Raw genomic sequence first — 24,807 nt, 5'->3', positions numbered from 1 at the left:
TTTCTTTCTTTTTTTTTTTTTTTTGACTGTATAAAGAACCTTAAAATAAATGTTAGAACGTGGCTGCCTACATGTTTAACTGCATGCTTTGTTGACCCTGACAAATGACAATTTCTATTACTGTTTGTTCTAAATTTTACAATTTATTTTGATAGTATTTATCCCCTCTTACAAGATTCATCCGTATGTCCACATGCATCCAATTTCTTATTCTCTCTCTTCCACAGAATCAAACTGTGGTGCCTAAATACTCTTGAGCGAGAGCCTGACCTGGAGTAAAATTTGCCTAAGAAGGTCACATGCTTAAATAAAACTCATTCTCTGTAGCATCTATCAATAGCCTTCACCAAGAGATAGGGAGAAAGAGAGAGAGAGAGTGAGAGGGTCACATTAATAAGATGAGGTATGAAAATGGAAACATTGCAACAGATACTGACTTTTAAAATCTATGTCCCACTAAACAGGTAAAATGAATTTCTAGAAATACATGATCTACCTTATTAAATCAAGATGAAGTAAATAACTTAAATATTACCCCAAACAATCAATGATGTAGAGTAACAATTAAAAATAGCTCCATCCCAAAGACCAAAGCCAGATGGATTCTGTTGGATAACATAAAGAATTCTATCTGGAATTCAAATAATAATTATCACCAAAAAATCACATTATTCATTAAAATGAAGAAGATATATTTCTAATATTTTATAAAACCAATATCACTCTGATTCCAAAACCAGACAAAAAAATCCAACATAGGAGAAAATGAAGTATTAACTCTCTAGTGAATATAGATTAAAAAGTTCCCAGCTAAATACTTGCAAACTAAATGAACAACACATCAAAAACATTTCCCACCATGATCAAGTGAGCTTCATACACCATACCAATGTAGGCAGGTTTGGACTTATTAGTTATTGGGCATGAACTATCTCACTGAGATGTTCTACTTGGTAAAATATCTGAAATCAAGAGGAAGCTATGGCTTTTGACCCTGGAAGAACAAAAGTTTTCAGAAAGAAGCGTCAAAGAAAAATTATGTTAGCATGAAACAGAAATATTACTGACATTATTACCCAAACAATTTCAGCAATAACAGCAGAGAAAAGCCAGGCAAAGAATAATGATTGAGCATTTTCTTCACCTATAATTCTTAAATTTATTGGAATGGAAAAATCATGTTTTGAAGTCATTATATTGTTAAATAATTCTATTTTTTCTTCAACTGAGAAGGCATGTCACATATCTTTCTACTACCTCCCAATATTTAATAAATTTTGAAATTTTTGCTATATCTTTTGTGATTTTTGCAATTTCTGGTGTACTAAAGGACTTTGGGGACACCCCTACAGATACAAGGAAGAACTTGTGTGGATTTAGCCCTTAGGGTTTATAGTTATATGCAAAACAAAATAATGTTATGACTAGACTGTAAACTGTTATGAACAATAGCAAGCACCTGTCACCCAGCATTAATTCTTCCACAAAAATGTTTTCCTGTTTGTATTGGTGTCACTCAGAGAGGGGAACAAAGCAGGTTGTGAAGGAAAACTAGAAACAGTTTTCAATTTGCTCTGGATTCAATTTACACATGATCCATTAAGATAACAATACGTAAAACCTACTATGCTCACTCATGATAGATGGAGAGATTCAAATAGAAAGGAGATTTACATCCAAAAACCAGAAAGTAAATGGTAAATCTCAAAATTGAAATGCGACCTGGATGGTGAGAAAGAGAAGAGAAAATAGCCATGCAGGGTGAAAGAGAGAGAGGGAGAGAGAGAGACTATCATATCCAATCCAATGTTTATAGGTTCTCATTACTGTCAAGGAAAGAACCCAGAGAAATAAAGAAAGGGATTTGGAGAGGTTTTACTACAGAGTGAAAATACGAACTCCAGCACTGAAAGTGAATGAATATTTTTAGAATGACTTGCACTCCTGTGAACGTGGGCAAGTGCTTTAAGTACTAGGAAGATTATTAAAAGGCTGTGAACAGTGAAATGATCCAAAATAGTTTTATGTAGTATTCTAAAAGAGAGTTACTTCCTTTTCTATCCTATCATGGGATTTGGGTATATGTTGTAGAACATTAGTTGGAGATAAGTTATATTTAAGCTATGGAACATTTGTTTAATAATGCAAAAATATGTTACATTCTCTTATGTTGCATTTGTTTAACTCTGTGAATCTGTGTTCCTTTGACTACCTAAAACACCTGATTGGTTCAATAAGGTGCCTAATGATCAATAGCTAAACAGGAGAGGAATAGGCAGAGTTGCCAGACAGACAGAATAATTAGAAAGGAGAATGAAGAACAAGGATGAGAGGCTGATGTCTGGGGCCAGCCACATGGCCACACAGCCAGGTACAGAATAAAAAGAAAAGAAAAGATACACGGAAACAGAGAAACGTAAAATCCCAGAGCCAAAGGTAGATGGGATAATTTAAGAAAAGCAGGCTAGAAATAAGTCAAGCTAAGGCCGGACATTCATAAGAAAGAATAAGTTTCAGTGTAATTATTTGGGAGCTGGGTAGTGGCCCATCTAAAGAGAAAAGGGAAAAAATTAAAACCAACTACAGAGATATGTTGTGGTACTAGGTGATTGATGGAATAGCCAATATGTAAATGTAATCATGAAGGAAAGGACAGTTAATGATTGCTCCTTTGGGTAACCTTGTTGGACTCAGCTGGTTCTAGTTCTGAATTGGTCTTGATTTTTCAAGTGGTATAGTAATGTTTTGCCTTGCTTTAGTGCTATTTTTGGGGTTACACAGACATTAGCCTCCATAGAGTTGCCCCTTCCCCTGGGCTAATTAACTTTCATTAGACAGCCAGTAGAAAAAACACCGCAAGCATCCATCAGAACCCATAAACGCAAAAAGACTATTGATCAGGAACACATATGTTTGCAATGAAGAGACCTAAGGAAACAAGAAAAGACATAATTGACCACCAGTAAGAAGGATCGGAATTTACTTCCTTTGTACTTACATGATAGGTGAGAATATGGCAGAGGAGCTGGTGTTTCCAAAGTGACAAGTTTAAAGCCCTGAATCAGAAGACACTCTGACAGGCACCATACAGATTATAGACACAGATAGTGGTCCAGGAAGTACATCCTTGAGCTCTCTGAGATGCAGTACTTCAAAAGTGATGAATAGTAGAAACAAGCAATCAGGAACACAATGGTATTCTTTGTGTTGATGATTGGGACAGTGATGTGCAAGGCAAATTCTTACAGAGATAATTGTTAAGCCTGTGATCACCTAGTCACATTTTCATGGAGCACAGTCCCACCCCTCACATCAGTTTTGCTAACAGTGCCTGGGGACCCTCTTCCAAATCAGGAACAAAATTTAATAATTAAGGTGTACTTGGGACTTTCTGTAGTTTTTTTTTTTTTCGAATATTAAGACCGTGGGAGAAGAAAGGGGCCATTTGAGTAGAAGAGGCTTCATGTGTCCTGCTTCTTGCAGGACAGTCCACTTCTTAGCTAAGAATTCTTGACATCCAAGGTTGGCAACAAATAACACAGAGAGGGCTTGGTAGTGTTCTGCAGGAATGGCTTCCTCTAGAACACATTTACGTTGATTACAATTTTTAACTGCTAAAATACCATAATCTTAGATCATAAAGTGGCTATAATTATTAGGTGGACTGTCAAAAATAGGATTAGATGTGTGTGTACTTGAAATATTTGCCATTTCAGCTCCAAAATTTATGGTTCCAGTCACAGAACATGAGAAAATGAGATTGTCAGCAAGTGTGGTGTCCCAGACTTATAAACCAATACTTGAGAGGATGATAACGGGAGAATTATCTCTAGTTCAAGGTTAGCCTGATACACACACATGCGCACGCACGCACACGTGCACACACACACATATATATACAAATATATGTATATATATACATATGTATATACATATATTTCTAGATTACATGGTGAGACCCTGACTCAAACAAGACCAACAAACAAATAAATAAATGAGGGTGGTATAATCTAGCTTTCTTTGTGAATAGATTAAAGGTCCAACACAATACATTTACACAATACAATTTTTTTTTATGTTTTTTATGATATACATGTTAAAAATCTCTCTAACTCTAAGCATTATAATGTATTGGTGGTATTTTGGCAAGTTCTTATCTTATAATTTCTTAATAATCAATGTATATGATGAAATTACATTTTGAATCTTAGAGTTGTTACACTATATTATGAGTTTTTAGAGTTTTAAATGTATATATTGGTTATCTTGCTGAACTTTATTTTGATAGAACACTAAAATAGGGAGTGAGTTCTGCTATTGCAGTGCACGCCCAGATACTACAAATGCTGTCTGAGGATTGTACATTTAACAAGGGCTTTTAAGTGGACACAAAAACCTCACTTTCACCATTTCAATTCTTATATTGGCCAGCTGACAGCTTTCACATTAGTAAGTAAAATCAAAACTTAAAATGAGGCCAGAAATCAATATGAGGTATTACAAAGGTTTTAAGTAACATTCTATCAAACTTACAACCAAATTGTTAAATCTATGGAGGAATAAATAGGCTATTCTTTATGTGCCACAAGCTAGTCTCAACTATGGTGTAATATTTTTTAATTAACATGTAGCATGAAACAGGCCTTTGAAAGTTAAGAACCACAAAACAATAAAAGAAGTAAACCCTTTTGTTGAAAAGCTTCGATTCCCATGTTAACATCTCATTCACAATCTAATTGTAACCCAATTAGGAAAATTAAGATAAGTAGAAACAGCTGGAACAGAAGGCACTTGGAGTGAAGTATACCCTCTGCACTCATTATTTGATGGAGATCATTACCCAACTCTACTCACAGTGCAGGATATTTAAATATGCAATTGCACTAATTTATATTTGAAAAGAATAAGCTTGCTTATGTGAAGAAATGGAGTGACCTATTAGCTCTTATTCTTAAAAGCCTGTCTGTTATCTGATGATTCAGACACAATCATGAGATGAGCCTATGAAACACTGTGAAGTATTTTTCAGTATTTCTCCTCTTGATTATGACGTTATAACCATATAATGAGCACAGAAAATAATGGTGTCCCTGGCAACAACCTTATGATGTGCTCTCTTATTTGCCTATTGGTAATGGAATAAATATAATTTTGCAACTCCAGCAAACCTAACATTGAAGTAAGTACTACATTGTTAGAGAGTGTTGTTCAGGAATACAAACTATGAAAGTAGAGGTAATGATTTAATCTTCTGAGACCCACTGTCCTTGTGTGCAAATGATCAATGGTAATGGTGTTTATACCATACAACTGAGAAAAGTATTAAATGAAACAATTCATATAAAACAGTAATCTTCCTCTGGCTCATGTGACCAGGTACAGTTAACTATTAGTAAGTTTTAGCTAATCTATATGTGCTCAGAAATCTTTGTAATCAATCTTCATTTCAAGGGAGATTAAATAAAGTTGTCTTTCATATGACATCCAGCATGAACATACATCATTCCATAAGGTTCACTTATTATCATGCTAAGAGATATATGAAAACAAATAAGCACAAAAAAATGTGATACATTGTGTATCACAATATTCCAACACAAAGGCATTGGAGTTAGAATATAATCTTTAGGACTGGTGAAAACAGTTGTACACATTCTTAATATACTTCTATTTTAGAGAAATAAACAAAGATGTGGTGTTTCTTGACTGATATTTTGCTCAGTTGTTATCTGTGGCCTCTATATTTTTGACAGAACAACAATAAGAAAATATAATGAAATAGGATACCTGTTTTTGAAAACTGCAAGCTCTGATCACACACACACACACACACACACACACACACACAACACTTTATAGAAATTAGAGTCTAGATTAATTTTTGAATTTGTATATATTACAACTTCTTTCTTCTTCTCTTTTCAAACCAGGATTTAAAAACAGCCTATCAATTACCAGGAGGAAATATCACTCATAGAACTGGCTAGTGGTTCACTGAGCTCACTGATAAATTCTGATATTTTTTGAATCTGATAACCATGGAGAAGAAGGCTGCTAGGACCAGATAGCCAAGCTCTGCTGTGGCTTATGTTGGAATGATAGCCACTTTATTGCAAAACCATTTGAGAGCTGGAGGCAATTCACAGACTCTTGGAGAATCAGCTACCAGCTAAAATTTTGTAATAACAGGAAAAAAGAAAAAGATAAAAAAGTTGTGCTCACTGGTACAATTGTAATATGTATAACCACAGGATAAATGGACTAACATTCTGTTTCTGATATGGACAATCTCAGATGCAGAAAAATAAAGATAATGTATTCATCAATACAACTAGATTTGCATTAACATAGCCAAAAGTAAAATTTCACTCCTTGTGTTTGTACTTCTAGACAATCTGTTACTTATTTATTTTTTTGAATTTCTATTTCTAATACCTGCAGTGTATGTGCATATGTAGTAATAATAAGCTACTTTAAATAACTTTGAAAAATTCTGAATACATTTAATAACTAATGAAAATAAAAAATAAAAATGTATCACCAGCTAAGCCTGGGAAGTTTTGATTTATTCCCTGAAGGCCTAATACTTTAGACTATTTTTATACTATCAAGTCATCAATTAGTCAACAAAACATGATCATTGTTTTTAAGATTGATAAGTGATTATTTTGTAGATTTCCTTGTTATGATATTTTCTGTAAACAATTTCAACAACATCAAGGGAAACAAAAATACAAGAATATCAAAAAATATAAGTAGTGGGCCTTAAAGAATTAAAGGACTTGCAGATAATGTTAAAGAATTTTAAGTTGGTCATCGTTTATTTAGGAACCAGAATGCATCAATTCATATATGTTTTTTTTAATCAAGACAAAATACAGAGCCTCTGTCTGATATTATTTTAATAGTCATCAAAATTTTATTTGATGAAGTAGGTGATCCTTGGCCACATTTGTAAAGCTTACCTGTATGTAGTTGAGAGATGGTCAGTGGCAAAGCTACTTTCAAGAGCAACCAGGTTCAGTCCCTAGAACCCAGGTATATAATTTACAATTGATTCTAACTCCAGTTTCATGGGGGATTTAACAGTATCGCCTAGTCTAGCCTTTGCAGGCACTAGCATGCATGTCACAGACACACAGGCACACACACACACACACACACACACACACACACACACACACACAGAGAGAGAGAGAGAGAGAGAGAGAGAGAGAGACAGACAGACAGACAGACACAAACACACACACATATAAAAACAAAATCTTTTAAAGATTTACATATGCAAGTATCAGTATCCAAAAAGATTACTATAAAAATAGTTTAGCCTTCTATTATTTTGTGAATGGTACCATTGTACCACTACAGCCTTTTCTAGCTAAATATTTTTCTACAACCTTACCTTCTTGTCCACTTTTGAAATCACATATAGACTGAAGAAAATGACAAAACAAATCTCTGCAGGATTTTCTAAGAGGTCAAAAGCTGACTTCTGTAGTCCTCACAGACTGCAAAGAATACAAGCTTCAGACAGAAGTGGCGAGGAGAGCAACTTGAAGACATCCCAGGAATAGAGTCTCACTTGGTAAAGTCAACTATAATCCTTTCCAACATGCCACATTCCCTCAGTACTCTCACAAATCCTGTATGTTACCCTCAATATACATCCAGGATTGTTCTTTGAGAAGATTCCAGTGGTGGATTTATAAAATTAGCCTTTAATTCTGTGGGCGTTTTCTGAGGAATTGTAAATTGCCCACATCTTTGCTTGTGACGTCTCTGTTTAGAGCATTGTTCACCTTCTATTGTACTGATTGACCCCAGATTATCCTGCAAGCTAGTTGTTACCTTTATTCGTGTAGGACAGGGTGGTTTATTACACTGCAATAATAACCCAAATCTCACTACCTAAAGGTACTAAAATTATTATTTACCTGTGGCACAAATTTGATATGGGCAGGGAGGAGATCCAGCAAACATCAAGTCATTAGGTTTGCTGAGCTTTGACCTACTTCATTCTTCACAGGTGACCATATCAGGTGATAGAGAAGACACAATTGTAGTTAGTTGTATTTTCCTTTTTGGCTCTTTTTTTGGGGGGGCGCCATCCAGTTCCCAAATAAAAACACACAAAGACTTATTCTTTCTTATGAATGTCTGGCCTTAGCTTGGCTTTTTTTCTGACCAACTTTTCTTAACTAATTATCCTGTCTATCTTTTGCTTATAGGCATATTGAACATAGTTCTACAGTGTAAAACAAGTGGTAGAGACAGCCAGCCCTTTGCAACTTTATAACTGTCTCTACCAGTATCAGGGATGTATAACTGTCATATTTATCTCTGTACTTCATCATGATACAGCTTTAAGAAACTGTATATATTACATACCTAATCCATACCTAGTGATGCCAGTATTGCTTATATAAGGAAGTGTTCTTCAGTTCTTGAAGAGAGCAAGAGATCAATACATCAAACATCAATGAAATAACCAATGCATTTCTAATGTGTAAACTATGTCATGCTTGAACAATTAGGGATTTTAAATGAGTTGTCCTCATTCATTTCTAATTTTTCAGGAAAAAATTATTAAAATAGTGAGCTTTTAGAGTTAGCCCTAGAAACAGCATTGAACAATAAGAGCAAAAGTCAGAACACAGTGAGACAGAATCTATTGCCTGGATAATTGGCCTCCATTTTTAAGTCTGGGGTATAGCTAGAGAAGGAAGAAATTTGTCATAACATGGGCTTAAATAAAGAAGACTGGAGGTGTTAATGACAAATCTGATTATGTATCAGAAGAATGGAAATGCTTGCACATGGGGAAGGATTCCCAAGGCTGCTGACAATTCTGCATTATTAAATATTTCCTCAAGGGAACAATGATATTGTGTTTCATTCATCCAAGCTTCTCTAAGAGTACCACCCTGCTCAGATGTTCTGCTTGTCATTCTCAAATTTGCATGTGTAATTCTGCTACAAGGGAGCATCTCTGTCTGCTGGTGCTGTCTTCTGGTCTGGGAGAAAGGCTGTCTCTAGTACATTAAATCTGTGATGGAATGGTGGGTTTGTACTTCAAACTGTATTATTTCACAAGTGATTTTATGTTCAATGATTGGGTCCTAATATCCATCAGCTTTCATCTAACCTAGCCCTTCTATTTACATCAAGAATGCTTGTAGGTCACACAAGAAACAGACTTTTAGCAGAGACGTGAGAAGGTCTTAAGGATGCCAGCTCCTATTTGCACTTGTTTAACAAAGAATAAATACTAAAATCACTTTCATAAAATTTTAGATTACTTTTAAAGTAAGACATTTAATTGTATAGTATTTTTAAGGTTTGTAGATAATTGTTCAGATATTCCAGATCTGCCATAATTCATCTTTTATGATAATTTGCCCTGTAATTAAAATTTCACATTGGATACATTTGTTTAATTAATGAACTACTTTAGAGTGATACTATTTATGGGGAGAGATTACAAATGATTACTTATCCCAGATTAGGAACTGACAACAAACCAAAATAAAGTAACCAACAAAGTTCAACGTGGTGAACCAGTGAGTTCTATTGGGGTTAGTTACCATAATGTGGGGAAGGAGTTACTTACAGGAGCAGAAGGAAATCAAAGAAAGCTATATCACCCAAGCCCATGCTAACATGGATGGCAGCTCATGAAAGTTCAAAACAAGAGATAGTGCCTCTTGGCACCACTTTAATTCTTTTATATTTTTACAATGGAGAAGCCTAGTGAATCTGGTAGATTTCAAGGACTTCCTGAAGACATTGAGATGTTTACTTTCAGGGCTTAAGAATGTTCTCTGAATGACGGAATGTTTCACCTCACTTTTAGCATACTGTGTCTTCCTGAACTCCTCCTAAGAGTATTGTTCTGTGGGGTTCATTCCCCCTTTATTCAATCTCTTAAGGGGATTCCTATGAGGATGGAAGGTTTTAATTACAGAGAAAATAGACAACTACCCTTGATAAATTATTACTGATGAAAGACTACATTACATTAGTTTTCACTCCGAGATTTGGTTTTAGCTACTACTAGATGTCGTATGTCCATCATTGTAGTATTTTATGGAATGTTCTGTGGCCTAAAAGTACCATGCACATCATGCCATCCTCCCTAGATTCACCATGAAGTTCTGCTAAATCAGTGCTCTTTGAAATATGTCATTTTACCTTTTCTTGGAAGTCATGTATTCATGGAAGAATGTCATATTTCATATAGCATGATATATGTCAGATAACTTGAAAATTTTGTCATGAAACAGTTCTATTTCATCAAACATATCTGAAGAATATCAGAATAGACACTAGAGACAAATGACATAGAAATTATACAGATTTGTGTCATAATAATTGAATACTTTGATAATAAGCACCCCACATTATCTTCACTTACTCACATCCATCCCCTTCTGGATCTTTCTCTTTTTGTCTGGTATTATATATTTTATTATGAGAAAAATATAACTGTCTTTTTATATTTTTATTTTTTGTTTAATGTGAGTTATGATGACAATATTGATAGATTATCTAACCTGATTATATTTTTGCATCTACAGAAGCTTCTACATTAACCTTCCCAACATTATGTACCACTCTGCTACTTTTTAAAACATAAGTTCATTATTTATCTACAGGCTTCCATTTTTAATAATAATAATAATAATAATAATAATATTTTACATATCAATTCCAGTCCCTTCTCCCTCCCATCCTCCCATGTCCCCTGACCACCACCCCTGATCCCATTCCCCACCCACTCCAGAGAAAGTGCAATACAAGGAGGAACCTAGGAGATTTATACAAAGTCCCTCCAGAAAAGGAAAGAACAAGAGCTCCTGAGCATATTGTGGGGGGTAGGGGGGTGGGCAGTGAGTGGAGAGGGAGTTAGGAGAAAGTGAAGGGGACGAGAGGTTATTTCCATTTTTGTCATTAACTTTTATTTTTATAGAACAAATACAGACTGTTTTAAGTTTGGAAAACAGACCTTCAAGTTTTCATTTCTTTTAATATCTTTAATATCTTTATTACTAGGCTTAGGTATCAGCAGAGCTCATTTTTTTTCATGACAATGGTTATAAGAAGTTTGTATGAGTATACAACACTACCCTTTCATAGCAAGTAAAGATCATAGTCAAATTTATATGCTACATTTTAAACAATGAAGTTCTGGTTTGTATAATACCACTTAAAATATTTGTAGATGGAAAAGCCCAAGCACTTAGTGCCTCAGAATTCTAATATATAAATAAATTTGATCAATAGAACATAATTGTTATATTTGTATAAGTGTGTGTTTTGGGGTAAAAATTCTGGTGCCAGGGACAGAGGATAGGGAATTAATTATGAAAAGATAATATAGTATATTGAGACTTGAAATATTAAGGCAGGGCTTAGTCTATAATTTGAAAGACAGTGCGGAACACAGAAATATGGAGTTTCATGTTCAAAACTATTATGAATTTTGCATTCATGGATCAGTTCCCATAACTAAGTATGAGGTCCTCTTCCAGAAATATCTTTAATAACCAAAATATCACTTGTCCCTGATGCTGGAGTCATTTATGAGCAATGATAAATGAGAAGATATAAAGGGATCATTAAAATGTTAGCAATATCTGGCTCCATCACAGAGAACAACTTAGAAAGAAATGGCTTATCTGAAGTGGAGAGACTTCACTAAAGACTAGAAAATCACTCAGATGTCAGGTAATTTTAGCATAAACTATGGTAATGGCTGTCAGTACAGGGTAAATTACAGGATTACAGGACACAATTGTAAGACAGAACAAAGAATAATCTTTTTCATTTCTAATTATTCTTACTATTTTTCTTATTTTACATATCAATCCCAGTTCCTTGTCCCTTCCATCCTCCCATGCCACCATGTCCCATTCCCTACTTGTGAAGTCATTTGGAGTAGGTAGGCCCTTCTCCCTGTCTCTAGGTTAACTCAGTATCCCTTCATGTGGAATGTGCTCCCTAAGTCCTTTCATGCACCAGGGATACATCCTGGTTCGACTGTCAGAGGTCCCATAGACTGCCCTTCTAACTGAGACCCATATTCAAGGGGTCTGGGTTGGTTCTATGCTGGTTTCCCAGCTATCAGTCTGGGGTTCAAGTCAGCTGTCTCTGTGTGTTTCTGTAGCCTTGTCTTGACCCATTTACTCATCACTTCTCCCTCTCCTCAACTGATTCTAGAAGTTCGGCTCAGTGTTTAGCTGTGGGTGTTTGTTTCCAGAAACAGCAATGGCAGTTTATGATGGAGAGGATGTGGACAGAGGGGAACACTCCTCCACTGCTGTGCAAGTGCAAACTTGTACAGCCATTTTGGAGATTAGTTTGGCAGTTCCTCAGGAAAATGGGGATCAATCTTTCACAGGACCCGGCAATTCCACTCTTAGGAGATACCCAAAAGATGCACATTCATGCCACAAGGATATCTGCTTAACTATGTTCATAGCAGCATTATTTGTGATAGCTAGAACCTGGAAACAATCTAGGTACCCCACAACTGAAGAATAGGTAAAGAAGATATGGCACATTTACACAATGGAATATTACACAGTGGAAAAAAGAATGGAATCTTGAAAATCGCAGGCAAATGGATGGAACTTGAAGAAACCATCCTGAGTGAGGTAACCCAGTCACAAAAAAGAGGAACATGAGCCCAGATCTAGTAACAACAAATAATTATGGCAGATTGTTTGTCAATAAGAAAATGAATGGATTTAAAATTTTCTATTTAAACACAGCAAGGGAAACAAAACAGGACAGGATTAGGGAAGACTGTGCTACCATCACCTAAATTATAGCAATCAGTTGTATATATGCTGTAAAATAACATCATTCTACATCTATAATAGAAACTAAGAAGGTTCATATAAGATTTTGAAATGATGGTGTTTTGAGACAACTGTGAGAGGTGTGTACCACAAGCAGGAAATGAAAGTGGTAATCAGAGGAAGAAAGTAACATAGACAGAAAACTTAACATAGACAGAGGGGAAACATTTTTAGCATAAGCTATAAAAACCAAGAGGCATATGTAGTTGGGGGAAGCTTGTCTGCAGCCCATGGAGTAGGTTTCATGAATTAATGAACTGTCAAAACAGGGCAAATGATGCCAAGGGCCGGGTTGGCCAGGAACAGGTCAATCTGCAAGAAAAAAAAATTCCTATTCATTTATTATACAAAACGTGTTCAGTCATTCATTTTACAAATACTAAAGTGTGTAAACTGAATTTAACTTATGAGGATTTCCAAAGCGAGAAATACTCTTTGACTTGGCACAACCAAGTTTTAATGTGAGGCTTAATTTCCTTGCTTGTACTTGTTTCTGTGTTTGTCTTCACTTTAGAACACCCACCAACATTACCACATTTACACAGAGTTATTTTATGCAAACATTTATTGTAAGTCTTTAATCACAGTCTCTTTTCTAAGTATTTAATTTTTCTTCTTGGTAATTGTGGTACATTAGAACCATTGACTCATTTTTGAACCTAACATATAGTTCCTGGGTTCTCTCTCTGCATAAAGAAGTATGGATAAAACTCTAGTTTCCATTCAAAATAGTCAATGCCCTTGTTGCCATGGCTTTTAACTTTAAACAGAAAAGAAAATGAATTTTATAACATGACATGAAATAGAATGACTTAGCAAGACAATATGCTGGAGCAAAAAATGGAAGACAGTGGTTATGTTTTAAGTAGTTCTGGGTCCTTGTAACCATTTAATCTATCTCCATGATATGAATGGTACAAACAATGTTCAACAACACAGATGTGAAAACAAAATCATCCTTCCCAGATGTGACAATAAGGCTAGTACTGGAAGATGAGAAGTAAAATGCACACACTTGTCCCTTAGCTTCACTAGTAGAATTATAGGATGTTAAGAAAAAATATTCATTTGTCAAGGAAAATATAATGAGTTGTCATGAAGTTCTAAGATACAATAAAGTGAGATGTAAGAAAAAATGCACAGGGGGGCAGAGGGATAATGATGTCTCCTTCCTCTCTCCTTGAGGGAAGCTGTGTGTCCTGATTCTGGTTGTGTATAACCTGTTGCAAGCTAAGTAACAGTGATGGTTTTAATACCTAACTGAAAGACAAATATTGCCATTCTATAGTTTGACTCACAGTAAGTACCAATGACATTCACTTACTGAGATAAAAATAATATGTAAAATTAAAGATCTAATAAGAGTTTTTTTTTTGGTCAATTTTTGGAGAGTAGGTGGTTTCCAGACAGGGTTTCTCTGTGTTAACAGTGTAACAGTACTTTGGCGGTTCTGAAACTTACTCTGTAGACCAGTCGGGTCTGTGAAGCCTTTAAGGGGCTTCAACTGCTGAGTCATCTCTCTAGCCTGACCAATCTGGTCTTAAACTGACAAAGATCTGCCAGCTTCTGCCTTCCTACTACTGGGACTAAAGGCATGGGCCACCAAGCCCATGCTAATAATTGCTTTTATATCCAAAGTTCTCAGTATGACTCTTTTTGTGTATACGATATTAAAATTACTTAACAATTTTGACAGACAACCATCAGCACTTTTCTTTGCTGTTTCAAAGTTAACTTTATAGTGTAATGTGAGTCTTAATCTAAAATGCACAGAATCAGCCAGTTGTCAAAAGGTTCAGCTTGTGTTACAAACAAAGTTGCTAAAGTAAGAAAATCACATATTTTATTAAACATTTTACTGCACATTTTAAATGCCAGAGTTGCTATAGTTTCTATTGTGTAGCATAAATGTGTGGACTATGCTTTTTTCTGCTTTGGTAAATTCTCATCAGCTTCCTTGATTAATGTTTACTGCATTTCCACAAAGAGCATGCCACTACACCTGGCACTGAACTTAATCTTTTCTCCCAGGTGATGAATCAGCACCCTTAGATGAAAGGGTGACCTAAAATGGGAATACTCCACAAAGAGAAAAAAATGCTTTCACCTAAGATAATTCATTCTCGTTTTCAATACCTTTGTCCTTAAGGAGAAGACAATCAAGCATTGTCTTTGCCTTGCCTCACTTAGGAAATGCTATGCTAGTACTCTTCATATTGTTAACACTACTCTTTATTTTACTCTTGATTCAATTTCTTAGGAGTTATAAGTAAACACATTTTTTACAAAGAATAGGAGTGATTATATCTTGGTGCTCTTTCAAGAGAAAATAGCTGAGGACCACATAGTATTCAACATTCCATCAGTTATAAGTTAATAATTCATCAATAGTTAATACTTAATTTTTCATGATTTTCCATTCTGTGAAAAATTTGTTTTTCATAATCTCTTAATCTACTTCTTTAATTTTCTTTAATTTTTCTGATATAACAAAGCCTCTTGGGTTTTAAGTTCTCCTTTCCATAAATTCAAGTGGGATTAAATTTAGGGCACAAAAGGAAATGCAGAAATACTGTGGAGAGAATGTAAATAGGGTAGACTTACAAGAGGAAGTTCCTTTATAAACTAAAATGGAACTACTGTTTGATTCCTTGAACCTTATACTGATATGAATGAAAACAAAATGGATCTGGTGGCCCTGTGTCATTGTAGTCAAGATAGCCAAGGGAAGAAAATAGCAGATGTTCCATTAAGTAACTGGTGAGTGGAACAAGGAAATAGACACTTTATTACATAGAATACTATCCAGCCATTAAAGTGAATGAAATTCATTTGTAAAGACATGGTAGAACTGGATAGTATAATACTAAAGAAAAATGGCATATACAAAAGATAACGGAATTTGACTTCTTCCTTTCCAATTTGTATCACCTTGATCTCCTTTGTTTTCTTATTGCTCTAGCTAGAACTTCAAATACAATATTGAAGAGATAGATATGTAGAGAGTGAACAGCCTTGTCTTATTCCTGATTTTAGAGGAACCCATTGGGTTTCTTTCCATTTAATTTGTTGTTTTTGGGCTTGCTATGTTTATTATGTCTAGGTATGCTTCTGTTCCTGATTTCTTCAAGTCCTTTATCATGAAGTGGCGTTGAATTTTGTCGAAGACTTTTTCCAGCATCTAGTGTGAAGATCATATAATTTTTTCTTTTTCAGTTTGTTTATATGTTGGATTACATTGATAGATTTTTATATGTTGAACCATCCCTGCATCTCTGAGATGAAGCCTACTTGATCACGGTGGATAATTTTTTCATATTTCTTCTTAGATTCGATTTGTCAATATTTTATTGAGTAATTTTGTATCTACCTTCATGAGGGATATTGGTCTGTAGTTCTCTTTGTAGTTCTCTTTTTTAGTTGTGTCTTTGTGTACCAAGGTAATTATAGCCTTGTAAAAAAGAGTTTGGCAATGACCCTTCTGCTTCTATTGTGTGGAATACTTTGAGGAATATTTGTATTAGCTCTTTCAATTCTGCACTGAAACCTGGGCTCTTTTTTGTTTTTGTTTTGTTTTGTTTTGTTTTGTTTTTTGAAGAATTTTGATGACTCCTTCTATTTAATCAGGTAATAGAGATCTTTTTAAATTTCTTATCTGTTCTTGACTTAATTTTGGTAAGTGATATCTGTCTAGAAAATTGTTCATTTCCTTTTAACTTTCCAATTTTGTGTACTACCTGATGATTCTTTGGATTTCTTTAGTGTCCATTGTTATGTTCCCATTTTTACTTCTGATTTTGTTATCTTGCATGTTCTCTCTCTGCTTTTTGATAGTTTGGATAAAGATTTGTCTAGCTTGTTGATTTTCTGGAAGAAGCAATACATTGTTTCATTGATTCTTTGTGTTGTTTTCTTTATTTCTACTTTGTTGATTTCAGCTTTAAATTTGATCCTGGCATTGACTCCTCTTGGGTGAGTTTGCTTCTTATTGTTAGAGCTTTCAGGTATGCTATTAATTTTCTAATGTGACTATTCTCCAGTTTCCTCAGTCTATTTGCTTTTCTGTAAGCTTCTTGTACTTTCATAGGCATGTCCTTCTTTTGGTTGGGGGAGTTTTCTTCTATGATTATGTTGATTATGTTTTCTGTACCTTTGAGCTGGACTTCTTTGTCTTCTTCTGTACCTGTTATTCCTAGATTTAGTTTTGTCATGATATACCATATTTCCTGGTTATTTTTAACCTGGTTATTTTGTAAGGATTTGTTGTACTTAACATTTTCTTTGGCTGATGAATCTATTTCCTCAGTTTAACTTCAGCACCTGAGACTCTCTTTGATGTCTTGTATTCTATTGGTTATGCTTGCATCTGTAGTTCCTAGTCATTTACCCAGCTTTTCTATTTCCAGCGTTCAATCAGTTTATGTTTTCCTTATTGTCCCTATTTCAGTTTTCAAGTCTTGAACTGTTTGAATTATTTCCTTCATCTATTTGATTGTTTTTTTTTTTTTTCTTGGATTTCCTTGCTTTCTTTAAGTGACTGAAATGATTCATTTATTTCTTGAATTTTTTGGTTTGTCTTTTCCTCCCCTTCTTACATTTTTGTTTGTTTTTTTTTTTCTTCTATTTCCTATATGAGGGCCTCTATTAGCTTCAAAAAGTTGTTTTTAATGTCATTCTCTCCTTCTTCACCTGTATAGGGATATTCTAGCCTTGCTTGTATAGAACCTAGACTCTGTTAGTGTCATATTAGTCTTTATGTTGTTGAATTTGTTCTAATACTGTTGTTTTCTCATCTTTTCTACTAGTTGTTGGAGGTGGGGCCTCTCCTTCTACTGGTGGATGTTTTTCTAAGGCTCTCTCCTCTTGCGGTGAGTGTTGGTCCAAGACTCTAGTGGCGGCAGACTCTGGATGGTTAGGTCTGCCCCAAGTTATCAGGATGGGACTGCTGAGCCACAGGTCAGGGGACTGCAACAGGGGGTGGAGTAGGCAGAAGAAGGCTTAGCACTCACCTCCCCTGGTGGGTGCAGGTCCAGGACTGCAATGGCAGCAGATCCTGGATGTAATGGTCTGCCTCCAGGTCTCTCTCTTTATTTGTGTTTAATATGAGATCTTAGGAATGAATAAGAAAGTTAGGGTTGTTGCTTAATAGTGATGTGTTTGTGTGACAAGTTGACAAAGAATCAGTTGTACTGGCTTCTTTTGTGTGTCAACTGAACACAAGCTAGTGTCATCAGAGAAGGAGCCTCAGTTAAAGAAATGCCTTGATAAGCTCTTGCTGTAAGACATTTTCTCATTTAGTGATCAATAAAGGATGATCTAGTTTCTAGTGGGTGATGGCATCCCTTGGCAGGTGATTCTAGGTCCTATAACACAGTGAGGTTAGTGAATCAGGGGAAGCAAGTCAGTAAGCAGTTTCCTTCCATGACCTCTGCATCAGCTTCTGTGTTCCAGATCCTGCTCGGTTTGAGTTCCTGTCTCAACTTCCTTCAGTGATGAACAGCAATGCTATAGTGTAAGTTTAATAAACCCTTTCCTCCAACTTGTTTTTTGGTCATGGTTTTCACCATAGCAATACAAACCCTAACTAAGACAACAAATTTAATCATAAATGCATACACAATAATACACAAAAATGCATTAACACATTAATCATTAACACATGTAGCTTTATATTTAAATTTTAAGTTGATTTGAAAAAAAATCAAATAGCAAAGTGTCAGTGTATATCTTCCCACTGTGTGTCTTCCTTTTAATGGTTTATATAATTTTGTATCCCTACTGCTTAGAAACTATCTAATTCTCATTCCTCATCCTGTGGCAAACAGATTTCTGATTTCATCCGAAGTCCTTTCTTATTATTGTTATAAGAATATATTCTACTGCAATTATAAGGAACTATTGACAAATGCAGTAGCATCTCCCTTTATTAGCAGCACTCAGGAGGTAGATTCTGGAAGATCTCTGAGAGTCCAAGGCCTACCTGCCTATATAACAAATTTCAGGCCATCAGGTAAGGCTAATGGTGTGTGTGTGTGTGTGTGCGCGCGCATATGTGTGTATGTGTGCACGTGTGCGCACATGAGAGAGAGAGAGAAAGCTAAAACTTGCCAGAACCACATTGTTTATTGCCTAATGCCACTAAATGACCTACCTTGGCAAGGTATATCTTCAGTTGAATAAACTGTTACTATTTCCCTGTACCAGAGAACTAACAGATAAAACTACTAGCTACTAAATCAGTTTTTTTTAGAAATATACAAATCAGACCATCTCCACCTATAATTTTTCCGATGATGATTGTTAACAAATGGCTTTATTGTCCATCAAAATAAAATTTTCATGTAGAACCTCATAAATATATTTTTCTTCTTTTAGATAAATATTATTTAAATTAGAAACAGTCTTATTTTGCTTATCAATCCTAGTCCCCTCTCTCTCTCCCATCCTCCCATGCTTCCCACAAATCCTCCCATCCCATCCCCCTTCTGCTCCCCAGGGAGTTTGAAGCCTTCCATGGGTGATCATCAAAGTCTGTCACATAATTTGAGTTAGGGCCTAGGCCCTTCCCCATTTGTCTAGGCTGAATTAGTCTCCTTCTATGGGGAATGGGTTCCCAAAGTCCGTTTGTGCACTAGGAATAAATACTGCTCCGTTACCATGGACTGCCCAGGCCTCCTAACTGATACCCACATCCAGGCTTCCTGGTTTGGTACTATTCTATTTTCCCCAAATGTCACTCTGGAGTCTATGAGCTTCCCCTTTTTCAGGTCAGCTATTTCTGTAGGATTCCCTAGCCTGATCTTGACCCCTTTGCTCATCACTCCTCCCTCCTCAACAACTGGATTCCCAACTAAGAATCTAAGCAATAGGGGAGAGGCTGCTACCTTAAACGTCCTTCCCCTATAATGAAATAGATGACTACCTTATATGCCATCATAGAGACTTCATCCAGTAGATAAATTAAAATTGTAGGAAAATATATGTACTATGATATAGTTGTCTATAGTTACTATACTTTCCTTATTTGGTTTGGATAAAAAGATTCTTGGGATAAAGATCTTTTTTGTAAAGATGATTATACAATGTAAAATGTTTAGCAGGACATGTGGTGGGAAGAGTGTATGGAACATGAGGCATCTACTGCACTTTTAGGAATATTATTTCCAATGCAAAAGGAGGCAAGGACTTACTAAAATTAAATCTTGTTTTTAATATTTCCCCCTTATCACTACATAATAAGAGTAGGATTGAAATTGGAGGTGACAGCTAAAACTACAGTAAAATATTTAAAAATCTATAAAAATTGCCATAACCCTCCTAGGTAGATTCCTGTTAGGAGCAAATTTTGAATCAGTCCCAGTTTGCTTTGTTGACCAGGATCAAAGCCTAGTAGTAAATTGAATCTGCTAAGAGGGCATGAGACAGATCACCCTTTCCATTTGAGATTTTCTTTTGGATCCTAAATTGTCAAAATGTCTGGAGTTAGTAGTGTGGTTATAGGCCCTTTTTGTAAAGGAGTCCGTGGATTTACCTGGCTTTAGATGAGAAACTGGGTTTTGCCCTATCTCTGTGCCACTTTTTTTTTGTTTTGTTTTTTTAATTTTATATAACCAAGTCCATTTAAATGAAAACAAACATTTATAGACAATGTTTGGGAATTTGGGCGTGGTTCTTTCCAAACTACTTCCTGCTGGTAAGGGGCACTGTCAAGGGAGATTCTAAGAAGATGCAGAAATCCTGGCTGTAGTCTGTAAGGCTGCTTTGTTCAGCTGTTTTGAATGTAGGATCACCTGGTACTCTGTTTCAGGCAGTCTCGCCCATTCACCTTTCCCATGCCTTGGTTAGGACTCCTTTCACTTCTGTTTCAGTATGAGCTTTTTGATTCCCCAGCTGCTTTACTTGGTTCCCTAATGTGCTTCATTTGGCTTCACACCGTGAGTTATTACATGTAGATATTATGTCTCAAGTACATTGCTTTGTCTATGAAGAATTTCTGAGATAGCAAATTTTTCTTCATTAGTTGCTTCTGTCTGACCAATTTATTTTTTATTCTGAGACTTCAAGTGAAACTTTAAAACAGGCTCACTGAACTATGTTGTTTCCTTCTACCATGACTTTCTGGATAAGAAAATATTGAATTAAGGAATTTTTAATGAACCCTTCTCACTTTTGGAGTAATTCAAAACATGCATCCTTTTTGGGAAAATGCAGTAGTGGGTTACTCTCTTAGCCTTTGCCTTTGTACATTGGAAGTTGGCCTGGCCCTTGTCCTAGAAGAATTGTCAGGATGCACTGAGCAGAAGCTGCCATTTACTCCACCCCTGACTGGCACTGCAGGAAACATTCATTCATCAACACCCAGAGTTCATCAGTGCCCATTCTCCACTGCATCTGTATCTTACAGATTCTAAATCCATTTGTTTCCATAAGTAAGCCATTTTTGGTCCATTGTCTCATAATGACCTTTCTTCTACCATTGAATCAATGCTTTGTGACACTTTTCTGTTAATGCAATTATGACACAGCACATGTTTGGCAGCCTTGTTGTCTCCTGGGTTTAAAAAAGTGTCTTCATCTCCCAATGCTATGGATGGAATTCTCCAAATAATAGTCAGGGCATTTTTATGGGTAGGCACTGGAGATTCATCTGGAGGAACTGTGCAGTGCCCATGGGACTTTCAACCCACACCTCACAGAAAAATCATTAAATATCCCCATTTCCTCCCAAAGAGGCAGTTTAATTGTTCAAAAGACCGAACACACAGACTGTAGCAACATAAAAAACAAACAAACAAACAAAAACAAAAACAAAGCTGTTTTAAGAAATGAGGAGAGGCAGAATTGTTTACACAATGTTGTGGCTCCACTCATCTCTCTCCTTCTAATCACCACAAGGGAAGAGAGCTAACTGCAGGTATTCATGGTGATTAATTACACACGTGCCTCCCGAGAGTCATATCATGGTGATAGATGTCTGCATAGTGCTGAAGTCCTCTAATTAGGGCTGACTGAATATGGTAGATTAAAATTCTAAACATTAGGCTTTGGGGAAAAACTCCAGCCCCCATTCAATTTTCATTAGCTTAGAGTCACTTCATATATTCAAGTCATCTGAGAAATATTTATAGGTTCTCTGTGAAGTTGAGCTACATCCCAGGAATGCTGAAATCTGACAATGATTTTAAAATCCTTAAGCAGAAAGGAGTTTTCGTTTTTCATCAGCACCTTCTGTTCAGGGGCCTTTCCTTCATAATGTTAATTAAAATAATTGAGAGAAAACAGACTGGATGCCTTCTAAATTATCAGGTTATTTTGCTCCATTTCTTAGTTCTAACGCTTTAACCCAGTTTCCTCTGAATCACAGATTTATACCTCACTTACGTTTTTGCTTAATTTACTCTTTTGAAGCTAAATTCCCATTTCTTAAAATGTTAGCACTATTTCATGAAGAGAAACAACCCAAATAAGATTTTATTTTTATCTGCTATTTATTTCCCATGTTTTCTTAAGGGGGAGGTTTTGTTTTATCATGCAAGAATATAAATCAAAGAAAATAATGCACCTGGGGCACTTGGTAAAAATGAGGAAAATACTTTTAGCAGCATCCTCAGGGATGCACTAATGTATACATATAATCCACTAGCTAGTTTGGGCAAACCTACAAAAGATAGCTATTGGCCTTGTCATAGCTGGCGATATGGCCCGTGGTGGTCAGGGTTTAAAGCTCTCATGTTTTCTCTGGCAGCCATAAAAGAAGACAAGGTTGTGCACCAGGGTTGTAGTATTGGGGTGGCTAGCCCATACAAGGTGAGGGTTCTTCATCTAGAATCCTCTAAACCCCTCTGGCAGAACTTTCCTTTGACACTGCTCTACTTGGGAAATATAGACAGAGCTGGAAGCAATGATTCCTATTACAAACCTAATTCTGAGCTTGAAGAAACATCACTTGCCTGTCAGCTGAAATCTTAATGAAAAACTTCTTGGGCAAACAGGAGAAATTTGAAAGCAGGAAAATAAAAATGAAACTTTGAGCGTGGAACAAAATAAAATGAGTAGCTTTTCCATTTGGTGCTGGGTAGCTACTTTGTACTTTTCCATTGTTGGTGTTTTCCTGCTGTGATTTCGCTCTCTGCTTCACTGAGGTTGTTTGGGGGCAGGTGAAACTTTCACTGTGCTATCTTGAATACTCTCAGTTCATGATTGAGACAACCCCAAAGTAGAAAGTTTTATCAGCATATTTTCTCCTCCTGATGCCTTTAGGTTAATAAAACACCAAGGATCATTCATATTCTAATAATATCATTTGCTTACCATATGAGACATATTTTTGTGAGATCTAGTCTCAAGTTGATGCAGTCAAGAGAACAACACAGGTACGAGATATTTTGATATATAAAAGGGTTTTACATGCATTTGATATATAAAAGGGTATTACATGCATTCTTAAAGGAATCAGATTGAATAGTTTTGATTTACACATGTTTTCTTGAGGTATTTATCCATTTTTACCTTCTTCTGATTCTTAGCATGACCAGAGATTGCAAAAATGTCCCTTGACTAAATATTTTTATTTCCTACTTTAATTTGTCATTATTATTGAAATGTTTCATTTGTTCTCAACTCTAAATTTGAAGCTTATTTCAGAAAAAAATTAATTCACTTTAATCATTATTGGGATAAATTGGGACTACAATTGCTTGAAAATATAAAAGAACATATGTATGGCTTAACAATATCTCCTTTTAATTTTTTAAACCTGTGAAAATCTGAAGCAAGCCATTTGATTCAAGTCTTGCTAATTCTGCTCTAAGAATTTTCTGAAAATACAAGTTGTTCTGTGTAATTCTTTTCGTAAGGGTAGGTTTTAGTCTAAAAGATGTAAAAGATGCACAGTGGGCAAAAATGGTTACTTTGAACACAGACATCAGCTCAGATGGCAGGATAAAGGACCAATGAAGAGGTCACAAATAATGCTAACTATAGAGGGAGATTCCCTCTGGTGGCCATGCCTGTGTTTTGGGTTGGGTCACACAAGGGCTATCTTGCTCAGGAACTTCAGATTATGATGATGATGATGATAAAAATGGAAACTGAAGTGACAAGCAGTCTCTGACACTTTCTATTAGAAATCATTATTTTTGTAATCTAAGAACTATGCAAGTTGCAGATAAATGCTCTAATGGCTTCACCTTTAACTAGACTTATACATGAAAAAGTTAACCAATCTGAACTTGAGAAATCTTAAGAAAAGATTTCAATGACAGAATTTCCTGAAGCTAGGGTGAGGAACAATTATACAAAGGGAAAATTTAATACACATACACACACCAATATGCGCGTGTGCATGTGCGCGTACACACACACACACACACACCAGGATGCAGTGTGCACAGTCCTTCTGTTCATGGAACTTCTTTCCTTATGAATAAGCTTCGGGTCCTAGAACTGGATGCTTCATGATTAAATCTGATCAATAGCACTGTGTGATAGAAAAAAATCACATGGGCTGAAACACCAGCTGTAAATGTGAGCATATATAGAAATGTACACCTTCCACACTGCACTGTGAGAATAAAACATAAAAATCACTGAATGAACTAAATTTTAAACAATATTTTAGTTAATCCTATAAAGGAAAACTGTTTTCATTTTGATGTCCTAGCAACAAAAAATACATAGACAATTTTTAATATTTTGCATAATAGTAAATTGTATATTCTACTATGCATTTATGTATATATAGGCATCACCGTTGGTCAGCACTTCCTTTCACTTGTGTCTTGTCCATGTGTGGGAGAAATGGCTAGGTTAATATTTCAGAATGTCAGGGGTTAGTCGACCTGTAGGTGTTTGTCGACCATCTGGCTGACAGTATTTTGAATCTGCTATCCTCTTTGTGTTTTCTTCCAATAAAACAGTTGTTGTTAGGCCTGGAGAGATGTCT

Source organism: Phodopus roborovskii, unplaced genomic scaffold (genome assembly GCF_943737965.1).
Source record: "Phodopus roborovskii unplaced genomic scaffold, PHOROB, whole genome shotgun sequence".
In the NCBI taxonomy this organism is placed as follows: Eukaryota; Metazoa; Chordata; class Mammalia; order Rodentia; family Cricetidae; genus Phodopus; species Phodopus roborovskii.
The sequence above is the reverse complement of the archived record's forward strand: the minus strand, read 5'-3'. Positions refer to the sequence as shown.